The sequence below is a fragment of the Lonchura striata genome, chromosome 29, assembly GCF_046129695.1.
Source record: "Lonchura striata isolate bLonStr1 chromosome 29, bLonStr1.mat, whole genome shotgun sequence".
Taxonomy (NCBI): Eukaryota; Metazoa; Chordata; class Aves; order Passeriformes; family Estrildidae; genus Lonchura; species Lonchura striata.
In genome coordinates, this window is record NC_134631.1 from 6,157,793 (window position 1) to 6,168,087 (window position 10,295).

Here is a 10,295-nt window from a genome sequence, read left to right on the forward strand (position 1 = left end):
ACTGTGGCTCCTCTCAGTGCATTCTAAATCATTCCCACAGCTCTCACTTGAGCCACTGGCATGTCCAGAGCGAGATGCAGGCACAATCCTACTGCCTGCTGAGCCTCTCTGGGAGATCCTCAGCATCTTCCTGCCTAGAGCCACAAAAGAGCTCAGGCTCTCCCTGAACTGGGTTTTCAGGGGACGTTTCCATATCCCTGCGAGATGTGTTCATCATTCATCAGGCTGTGCCCAGCCTGGATCAGGGCAGCTTGGATGCCACATGGGATCCATCCTTTGCCCTGCCATGTGATCCTCCATGCAGTGGGGATAAAAAGACGAGCACTGGGGAATCCCAGGTGCTGCAGCAGTGATATTTTTGGGAGAAACACGGAGCTGTGCATGGCCAGCTTGAAGTCTGCACTGGTGTGAGCACCAGGCCTGCCATGCTGAGCCCAGGGCCACAAGCAGAGCTCACCCTGGCTGGGACATTGAGTCCCAACATGGGATCCCGTGGGACAGGGCACGCTGGGATTTGCCCCTGCAGCTACCCAGTGTGTCCAGAGAGACTGCAAGGAGACAGTGACCTCTGTCAGCGGGACCCTCTGAGTGGGACAACCAGTCCTGGGGTGGCTGTGCCAGCTCCTCCATGAACCTCCAGCCCTGGGAACCTGGAGCAAGTGGAAACCGCAACTTGGCCAATACAGCCTGTGCCTGAAGCAAATAGAAAGAGAACTGGGGTGGGAAAAATCACGGTTGTTTATTTACAGAAGAACAGCAATGAAAACACAGAACACATCTAGATTTGTAAGAATATTTGTAATAACAACAGTTTATAGAAGGTATATACCTAAGAACATATCTAACAACAATATCTGAAATGTATTTACAGAAGACAAAACAAAGCCCTAAAACCTATATCCTAAAGTCAACAACAAACTGTAAAAACTATGTACAAAAGGGTGCCATCTCTGTCCGGTATCTCCATCACTCCAGGAAGAAAAGCAGGTGCCATGGTCACTGCAGTCAGGCACAGAGGGCTCTTCCCTGTGTCCCCAGGCTGGCACAGTGGGACTCTGCTGCCAGAGCTGAGGCTGGCTGGGTCTGGGGGCTGGGCCCCAGGCACTGCCATGGGGCTTGTGTGGCCCAAAGCAAGCACAGGACAGGCTGGGCATGGCCACCAGAATCCAAGGCACTGGGTACCACGGGCCTGAGCAGAGACCACCCAGCCCAGCCCCGCCCCAGCCTGGCTGCAGGGAACCCACTCTGCCTGTGGGGACCACATGCCTGTCCTGCTGCTGGCATCGGTCTTCATCCCAGGACCATGGCCTCCTCTTCATCTTTTTCATCTATGTCCATGTCCTCGGTGTACTCTTCCATGTCCACGTCCATCTCCTCTTCCACATCCACATCCACCTCCATCTCTTCCTCTCCAGTCTGCTCTCCATCCACCTCCATCTCCTCCTCCATATCAATTTCTGTGTCCACCTCCATCTCTTCCTCTCCTGTCTTTTCTCCCTCCACTTCCATCTTCTCCTCTCTATCAGTTTGTGTGTCCACCTCCATCTTGTCCTCTCTGCCTGCCACAGCCTGCAGAGGTAGCAAAACCTCAGAGTGGGGTCCCTGTCCCACCCCATCCCCCCAGAACTCCAGCCCACCCGGGCAGCTGGGGGGATCCACCTCCATGGAATGGCACCGTACCTTCCTCAGGACAAATGTCAGCATCCTGCAGGGATGGATGACACAATCCAGGCCTTAGGCAGCTTTGGAGACTGAAGAGATGAGCTATCTGGGCAGGAACAAGAAGGGTGACAGGAGCAGCAGGAGCAGCGTGCAGCGTGTGCTGAGCCCAGGGCCAGCGGTTGTGTTGTGCTGCTTGCTGGCTGCTGGCAGTTCCAGATGGGACATGGATTGTGACATGACCATTGAGCTAGAGAGCCTTTGGTTCCATGCTTAGCAACGTTCCCCCAGAGCATGGTGCTCAGAGCCCTGTTCCCAAGGATGGGGCATCCACAGCCTGGGCCAGTGCCTCAGCACCCTCAGTGGCAAAGAGCAGCTTCCTCAGATCCAACTTCAATCTGCCTCCTGCAGCTGAAAGCCGTCCCCCCTTGTCCTGGTGCCACAGGCCCTGTGCAACACTCTGTCCCAGTCTTTCTTGTGGCACCCTTGCAGTGCTGCAGAGCTGCAGTGAGGCCTCCCCAGGGTCTCCTCTTTCCAGGCTGAGCATCCCCAGCCCCACGTGGACAGCAGGCAGTGTGATCAGGGGGAGTCCAGGCTGGAGTCAAATGGCATCAGGAACGGAGAGATGGAAGCTTTAGGCCCAGCTTTGCCTCTCAATGTAGAAAATTAATAACAGTGGAGGTCAAAACAGTGGGACACTGGTTCTGCACTAATTGGTGAATATAGTCTCTGTTTTTTTCTTTTTTTCTCTGATGCAGTTGCAGGTTTGGCTGTTTGAAAGGAAGCTTGGCACAATATCCATTGTCTTCTCCATTTGTGAAACACCGAGCAGAGTCTGGGCAGACTGATGTTGCAGAGCAAAACCTGCCAAAGTACTGGTGATCCTGAGCCTGGAGGTTTCCATTAAACCCAGCCAAAAGTAATTTCTGGAAAGTCAAGCCTGGTGTACATTCTCTTGACTTTGGCTTTGCCAACTTCACCTGAGTCTTATGAAAAAGCAAACAAAAAACTCAAACCAAAACAGACAAAACCCAGAAACAAACAAACCCACGCAAACCAATCAAACAAATAGATTTAAAAAATCCAAATAAAACCAAAGGGAATGAGGTATTAGTATTAGTTTTGAGTTCATCACAGCAGGCAAGTGGCTGCTTTCCACGGGATCACCGTAAAAAGCCACAGATAACAGCAGCTCCAAAATACACCCAACAGGAGAACCATAAAAGTGGTACATAGCAACTCTGGGGGAAGCTCCCCATGAAGGTGGGGGATGAGCACACAGTGGTACAGCTCCAGCCTTCCCCAGCCTCCAGGCTGCTCTTTGCTCCTGATGTAAGAGCCGTGCAGGACTGTGGCCCCTCTCAGTGCATTCTAAATCATTCCCACAGCTCTCACTTGAGCCACTGGCATGTCCAGAGCGAGATGCAGGCACAATCCTACTGCCTGCTGAGCCTCTCTGGGAGATCCTCAGCATCTTCCTGCCTAGAGCCACAAAAGAGCTCAGGCTCTCCCTGAACTGGGTTTTCAGGGGACGTTTCCATATCCCTGCGAGATGTGTTCATCATTCATCAGGCTGTGCCCAGCCTGGATCAGGGCAGCTTGGATGCCACATGGGATCCATCCTTTGCCCTGCCATGTGATCCTCCATGCAGTGGGGATAAAAAGACGAGCACTGGGGAATCCCAGGTGCTGCAGCAGTGATATTTTTGGGAGAAACACGGAGCTGTGCATGGCCAGCTTGAAGTCTGCACTGCTGTGAGCACCAGGCCTGCCATGCTGAGCCCAGGGCCACAAGCAGTGCTCACCCTGGCTGGGACATTGAGTCCCAACATGGGATCCCGTGGGACAGGGCACGCTGGGATTTGTCTCTGCAGCTACCCAGTGTGTCCAGAGAGACTGCAAGGAGACAGTGACTTCTGTCAGCGGGAGCCTTTGAGTGGGACAACCACTCCTGGGGTGGCTGTGCCAGCTCCTCCATGAACCTCCAGCCCTGGGAACCTGGAGCAAGTGGAAACCGCAACTTGGCCAATACAGCCTGTGCATGAAGCAAATGGAAAGAGAACTGGGGTGGGAAAAATCACGGTTGTTTATTTACAGAAGAACAGCAATGAAAACACAGAACACATCTAGATTTGTAAGAATATTTGTAATAACAACAGTTTATAGAAGGTATATACCTAAGAACATATCTAACAACAATATCTGAAATGTATTTACAGAAGACAAAACAAAGCCCTAAAACCTATATCCTAAAGTCAACAACAAACTGTAAAAACTATGTACAAAAGGGTGCCATCTCTGTCCGTGATCTCCATCAGTCAGGAAGAAAAGCAGGTGCCATGGTCACTGCAGTCAGGCACAGAGGGCTCTTCCGTGTGTCCCCAGGCTGGCACAGTGGGACTCTGCTGCCAGAGCTGAGGCTGGCTGGGTCTGGGGGCTGGGCCCCAGGCACTGGCATGGGGCTTGTGTGGCCCAAAGCAAGCACAGGACAGGCTGGGCATGGCCACCAGAATCCAATGCACTGGGTACCACGGGCCTGAGCAGAGACCACCCAGCCCAGCCCCGCCCCAGCCTGGCTGCAGGGAACCCACTCTGCCTGTGGGGACCACATGCCTGTCCTGCTGCTGGCATCGGTCTTCATCCCAGGACCATAGCCTCCTCTTCATCTTTTTCATCTATGTCCATGTCCTCGGTGTACTCTTCCATGTCCACGTCCATCTCCTCTTCCACATCCACATCCACCTCCATCTCTTCCTCTCCAGTCTGCTCTCCATCCACCTCCATCTCCTCCTCCATATCAATTTCTGTGTCCACCTCCATCTCTTCCTCTCCTGTCTTTTCTCCCTCCACTTCCATCTTCTCCTCTCTATCAGTTTGTGTGTCCACCTCCATCTTGTCCTCTCTGCCTGCCACAGCCTGCAGAGGTAGCAAAACCTCAGAGTGGGGTCCCTGTCCCACCCCATCCCCCCAGAACTCCAGCCCACCCGGGCAGCTGGGGGGATCCACCTCCATGGAATGGCACCGTACCTTCCTCAGGACAAATGTCAGCATCCTGCAGGGATGGATTGCACAATCCAGGCCTTAGGCAGCTTTGGAGACTGAAGAGATGAGCTATCTGGGCAGGAACAAGAAGGGTGACAGGAGCAGCAGGAGCAGCGTGCAGCGTTTGCTGAGCCCAGGGCCAGCGGTTGTGTTGTGCTGCTTGCTGGCTGCTGGCAGTTCCAGATGGGACATGGATTGTGACATGACCATTGAGCTAGAGAGCCTTTGGTTCCATGCTTAGCAACGTTCCCCCAGAGCATGGTGCTCGGAGCCCTGTTCCCAAGGATGGGGCATCCACAGCCTGGGCCAGTGCCTCAGCACCCTCAGTGGCAAAGAGCAGCTTCCTCAGATCCAACTTCAATCTGCCTCCTGCAGCTGAAAGCCGTCCCCCCTTGTCCTGGTGCCACAGGCCCTGTGCAACACTCTGTCCCAGTCTTTCTTGTGGCACCCTTGCAGTGCTGCAGAGCTGCAGTGAGGCCTCCCCAGGGTCTCCTCTTTCCAGGCTGAGCATCCCCAGCCCCACGTGGACAGCAGGCAGTGTGATCAGGGGGAGTCCAGGCTGGAGTCAAATGGCATCAGGAACGGAGAGATGGAAGCTTTAGGCCCAGCTTTGCCTCTCAATGTAGAAAATTAATAACAGTGGAGGTCAAAACAGTGGGACACTGGTTCTGCACTAATTGGTGAATATAGTCTCTGTTTTTTTCTTTTTTTCTCTCATGCAGTTGCAGTTTTGGCTGTTTGAAAGGAAGCTTGGCACAATATCCATTGTCTTCTCCATTTGTGAAACACCGAGCAGAGTCTGGGCAGACTGATGTTGCAGAGCAAAACCTGCCAAAGTACTGGTGATCCTGAGCCTGGAGGTTTCCATTAAACCCAGCCAAAAGTAATTTCTGGAAAGTCAAGCCTGGTGTACATTCTCTTGACTTTGGCTTTGCCAACTTCACCTGAGTCTTATGAAAAAGCAAACAAAAAACTCAAACCAAAACAGACAAAACCCAGAAACAAACAAACCCACGCAAACCAATCAAACAAATAGATTTAAAAAATCCAAATAAAACCAAAGGGAATGAGGTATTAGTATTAGTTTTGAGTTCATCACAGCAGGCAAGTGGCTGCTTTCCACGGGATCACCGTAAAAAGCCACAGATAACAGCAGCTCCAAAATACACCCAACAGGAGAACCATAAAAGTGGTACATAGCAACTCTGGGGGAAGCTCCCCATGAAGGTGGGGGATGAGCACACAGTGGTACAGCTCCAGCCTTCCCCAGCCTCCAGGCTGCTCTTTGCTCCTGATGTAAGAGCCGTGCAGGACTGTGGCTCCTCTCAGTGCATTCTAAATCATTCCCACAGCTCTCACTTGAGCCACTGGCATGTCCAGAGCGAGATGCAGGCACAATCCTACTGCCTGCTGAGCCTCTCTGGGAGATCCTCAGCATCTTCCTGCCTAGAGCCACAAAAGAGCTCAGGCTCTCCCTGAACTGGGTTTTCAGGGGACGTTTCCATATCCCTGCGAGATGTGTTCATCATTCATCAGGCTGTGCCCAGCCTGGATCAGGGCAGCTTGGATGTCACATGGGATCCATCCTTTGCCCTGCCATGTGATCCTCCATGCAGTGGGGATAAAAAGACGAGCACTGGGGAATCCCAGGTGCTGCAGCAGTGATATTTTTGGGAGAAACACGGAGCTGTGCATGGCCAGCTTGAAGTCTGCACTGCTGTGAGCACCAGGCCTGCCATGCTGAGCCCAGGGCCACAAGCAGAGCTCACCCTGGCTGGGACATTGAGTCCCAACATGGGATCCCGTGGGACAGGGCACGCTGGGATTTGCCCCTGCAGCTACCCAGTGTGTCCAGAGAGACTGCAAGGAGACAGTGACCTCTGTCAGCGGGACCCTCTGAGTGGGACAACCACTCCTGGGGTGGCTGTGCCAGCTCCTCCATGAACCTCCAGCCCTGGGAACCTGGAGCAAGTGGAAACCGCAACTTGGCCAATACAGCCTGTGCCTGAAGCAAATAGAAAGAGAACTGGGGTGGGAAAAATCACGGTTGTTTATTTACAGAAGAACAGCAATGAAAACACAGAACACATCTAGATTTGTAAGAATATTTGTAATAACAACAGTTTATAGAAGGTATATACCTAAGAACATATCTAACAACAATATCTGAAATGTATTTACAGAAGACAAAACAAAGCCCTAAAACCTATATCCTAAAGTCAACAACAAACTGTAAAAACTATGTACAAAAGGGTGCCATCTCTGTCCGGTATCTCCATCACTCCAGTAAGAAAAGCAGGTGCCATGGTCACTGCAGTCAGGCACAGAGGGCTCTTCCGTGTGTCCCCAGGCTGGCACAGTGGGACTCTGCTGCCAGAGCTGAGGCTGGCTGGGTCTGGGGGCTGGGCCCCAGGCACTGGCATGGGGCTTGTGTGGCCCAAAGCAAGCACAGGACAGGCTGGGCATGGCCACCAGAATCCAATGCACTGGGTACCACGGGCCTGAGCAGAGACCACCCAGCCCAGCCCCGCCCCAGCCTGGCTGCAGGGAACCCACTCTGCCTGTGGGGACCACATGCCTGTCCTGCTGCTGGCATCGGTCTTCATCCCAGGACCATGGCCTCCTCTTCATCTTTTTCATCTATGTCCATGTCCTCGGTGTACTCTTCCATGTCCACGTCCATCTCCTCTTCCACATCCACATCCACCTCCATCTCTTCCTCTCCAGTCTGCTCTCCATCCACCTCCATCTCCTCCTCCATATCAATTTCTGTGTCCACCTCCATCTCTTCCTCTCCTGTCTTTTCTCCCTCCACTTCCATCTTCTCCTCTCTATCAGTTTGTGTGTCCACCTCCATCTTGTCCTCTCTGCCTGCCACAGCCTGCAGAGGTAGCAAAACCTCAGAGTGGGGTCCCTGTCCCACCCCATCCCCCCAGAACTCCAGCCCACCCAGGCAGCTGGGGGGATCCACCTCCTTGGAATGGCACCGTACCTTCCTCAGGACAAATGTCAGCATCCTGCAGGGATGGATGACACAATCCAGGCCTTAGGCAGCTTTGGAGACTGATGATAGAAGGTATCGGGGCAGGAACAAGAAGGGTGACAGGAGCAGCAGGAGCAGCGTGCAGCGTGTGCTGAGCCCAGGGCCAGCGGTTGTGTTGTGCTGCTTGCTGGCTGCTGGCAGTTCCAGATGGGACATGGATTGTGACATGACCATTGAGCTAGAGAGCCTTTGGTTCCATGCTTAGCAACGTTCCCCCAGAGCATGGTGCTCAGAGCCCTGTTCCCAAGGATGGGGCATCCACAGCCTGGGCCAGTGCCTCAGCACCCTCAGTGGCAAAGAGCAGCTTCCTCAGATCCAACTTCAATCTGCCTCCTGCAGCTGAAAGCCGTCCCCCCTTGTCCTGGTGCCACAGGCCCTGTGCAACACTCTGTCCCAGTCTTTCTTGTGGCACCCTTGCAGTGCTGCAGAGCTGCAGTGAGGCCTCCCCAGGGTCTCCTCTTTCCAGGCTGAGCATCCCCAGCCCCACGTGGACAGCAGGCAGTGTGATCAGGGGGAGTCCAGGCTGGAGTCATATGGCATCAGGAACGGAGAGATGGAAGCTTTAGGCCCAGCTTTGCCTCTCAATGTAGAAAATTAATAACAGTGGAGGTCAAAACAGTGGGACACTGGTTCTGCACTAATTGGTGAATATAGTCTCTGTTTTTTTCTTTTTTTCTCTCATGCAGTTGCAGTTTTGGCTGTTTGAAAGGAAGCTTGGCACAATATCCATTGTCTTCTCCATTTGTGAAACACCGAGCAGAGTCTGGGCAGACTGATGTTGCAGAGCAAAACCTGCCAAAGTACTGGTGATCCTGAGCCTGGAGGTTTCCATTAAACCCAGCCAAAAGTAATTTCTGGAAAGTCAAGCCTGGTGTACATTCTCTTGACTTTGGCTTTGCCAACTTCACCTGAGTCTTATGAAAAAGCAAACAAAAAACTCAAACCAAAACAGACAAAACCCAGAAACAAACAAACCCACGCAAACCAATCAAACAAATAGATTTAAAAAATCCAAATAAAACCAAAGGGAATGAGGTATTAGTATTAGTTTTGAGTTCATCACAGCAGGCAAGTGGCTGCTTTCCACGGGATCACCGTAAAAAGCCACAGATAACAGCAGCTCCAAAATACACCCAACAGGAGAACCATAAAAGTGGTACATAGCAACTCTGGGGGAAGCTCCCCATGAAGGTGAGGGATGAGCACACAGTGGTACAGCTCCAGCCTTCCCCAGCCTCCAGGCTGCTCTTTGCTCCTGATGTAAGAGCCGTGCAGGACTGTGGCTCCTCTCAGTGCATTCTAAATCATTCCCACAGCTCTCACTTGAGCCACTGGCATGTCCAGAGCGAGATGCAGGCACAATCCTACTGCCTGCTGAGCCTCTCTGGGAGATCCTCAGCATCTTCCTGCCTAGAGCCACAAAAGAGCTCAGGCTCTCCCTGAACTGGGTTTTCAGGGGACGTTTCCATATCCCTGCGAGATGTGTTCATCATTCATCAGGCTGTGCCCAGCCTGGATCAGGGCAGCTTGGATGCCACATGGGATCCATCCTTTGCCCTGCCATGTGATCCTCCATGCAGTGGGGATAAAAAGACGAGCACTGGGGAATCCCAGGTGCTGCAGCAGTGATATTTTTGGGAGAAACACGGAGCTGTGCATGGCCAGCTTGAAGTCTGCACTGGTGTGAGCACCAGGCCTGCCATGCTGAGCCCAGGGCCACAAGCAGTGCTCACCCTGGCTGGGACATTGAGTCCCAACATGGGATCCCGTGGGACAGGGCACGCTGGGATTTGCCCCTGCAGCTACCCAGTGTGTCCAGAGAGACTGCAAGGAGACAGTGACCTCTGTCAGCGGGACCCTCTGAGTGGGACAACCAGTCCTGGGGTGGCTGTGCCAGCTCCTCCATGAACCTCCAGCCCTGGGAACCTGGAGCAAGTGGAAACCGCAACTTGGCCAATACAGCCTGTGCCTGAAGCAAATAGAAAGAGAACTGGGGTGGGAAAAATCACGGTTGTTTATTTACAGAAGAACAGCAATGAAAACACAGAACACATCTAGATTTGTAAGAATATTTGTAATAACAACAGTTTATAGAAGGTATATACCTAAGAACATATCTAACAACAATATCTGAAATGTATTTACAGAAGACAAAACAAAGCCCTAAAACCTATATCCTAAAGTCAACAACAAACTGTAAAAACTATGTACAAAAGGGTGCCATCTCTGTCCGGTATCTCCATCACTCCAGTAAGAAAAGCAGGTGCCATGGTCACTGCAGTCAGGCACAGAGGGCTCTTCCGTGTGTCCCCAGGCTGGCACAGTGGGACTCTGCTGCCAGAGCTGAGGCTGGCTGGGTCTGAGGGCTGGGCCCCAGGCACTGGCATGGGGCTTGTGTGGCCCAAAGCAAGCACAGGACAGGCTGGGCATGGCCACCAGAATCCAATGCACTGGGTACCACGGGCCTGAGCAGAGACCACCCAGCCCAGCCCCGCCCCAGCCTGGCTGCAGGGAACCCACTCTGCCTGTAGGGACCACATGCCTGTCCTGC